Here is a 1,808-nt window from a genome sequence, read left to right as displayed (position 1 = left end):
CATATAATGGGGTGCATATTACAACGCTTTTTGTGAAGAAGCGCTGTAAAATGTGCATAACAAGCGCGCGTTGTATTTACATGTTTTATAGCGCTTGTTTAAAAGCGCTGTTGTATCATTTACAACGCTCGTTTCCACAGCGCTTATTTTTTTGAAAAAGCGCTGTAAATGGCTTAAAAAAAGCGCTGTAAAATCCGTTTTTTCGCGTAGTGCTGTCGACTTTTAAAATAGGAGGATCAATTCCGTGAATTAGTAATAATAGAGGGACCAACAATATAATTAAGCCTTTTATTTTTGTTAATAAGAAGGTAAAAGAATTTTGAAATGAACAATCATTTATGTTTTTTAAAATAATAAAAATGTCAAAAAAAAAAATTATTTTCTTTGTTTTTAAAAATGCATCTCATTTAAAGTTCGTTCACTTTTTATGTGTGAGTAAAATTAACATAAAATTTAACAAACGAAAACATAAAAATAAACACATATTTTAAGGAAATAAAAACAAAGTAAACATAATATTTTAGAAAAATTGAATTAGGCTTACTTGATGATTGAAAAGGAAGCTTTTCACCGACGCCGTGAATATGGCAGAGGAAATTGTCACTCAAAGTGCGCTAACAGTTCACGGGAAGCTTACCATTGATACCATGGCTTAAGCTTTCAAGCTAGTTTGTTTTTACAATATTTGCATGATATTTAAATAAATAATACTATATTATGAATCAAATTCAGCATTGATGTTATTGAAAATAGTTTACTATGTTTTCAACATAAACTTTGGAATGGTAAGTTACTGGCTTGCATTAAATAGAGATTATTTTTTAAAAGTAGGAAATAATTCTTATACAAAATTGTAATAAAATTTGCTTTGTTGTCATAGAATTGTTAAACTTTATTCGTTGTTTACTTTCCAACTCTTTCCGTCTATATTTGCATCGTTTGCTTGGCAAAATTTATAGAACAAGATATATTACTAATGAACATTATTCCATTAACGATTTTCCAAGCACATGATCAATCTCAATTAATTATATTTTAATTTTCTCTAAATATATACATATATAGATCCATTGAAAGTGACAAAGATAGGCATCTATCATATTGATTATCTTTCTTATATTAAATGTCATAGATTGATGGAAGAACATGACATTGTTATCACATTATTTCTCTCCCTTGTTATTCCGATTTTATTCCTACGATTGCTATCAAGTGCAAACGTCAATTGTGGCGCATTCGATATCATCATTTTGGTCAAATGTTGTTCGGGTTCATTGGCAAAACATCTCTAATTATGATATATTAGCCGAACTAAGAAATTCATAGCAACTATTTGTATTCTTTCTTTAGTTTGCGATATTATTTTCCTAATGCACATTTTTAGTTCTTAATTTTGTTTTCTTCTTCTCGGTAGACTACTTTGGAATTTTGTTAATAAAGACATTGTTAATGAATAACAATATTAATTTGAATTGATTCTATGTATCGGAAAAATTCACCCTTTTGTTTGTTCCAATTAATTCCAATATGCGAAACCAACTATCTCCATCTTCAATGCAAAATATATTCACTAAAGTCTAGTCTTTTCTGTCTTTCTATTTGTAATTTCTCATTTTAACTAATGAAATACTAAAGTTTGGATGTACGTCCATGTTAAGACAAAATCCCTCAAACGATTTTAATGATAACAAAATTACTTAAGAGATTATGATTGTGGTTAATGACTAACATATGCTAGATAATATAAGTGATTCTGGCCTGAGGATGGAAAACCCTCGTGAGGATGGAAATTGCTGCAAGCGCGAGGA

Source organism: Cicer arietinum, chromosome 7 (genome assembly GCF_000331145.2).
Source record: "Cicer arietinum cultivar CDC Frontier isolate Library 1 chromosome 7, Cicar.CDCFrontier_v2.0, whole genome shotgun sequence".
NCBI lineage: Eukaryota > Viridiplantae > Streptophyta > Magnoliopsida > Fabales > Fabaceae > Cicer > Cicer arietinum.
This window is presented reverse-complemented; position numbering follows the sequence as displayed.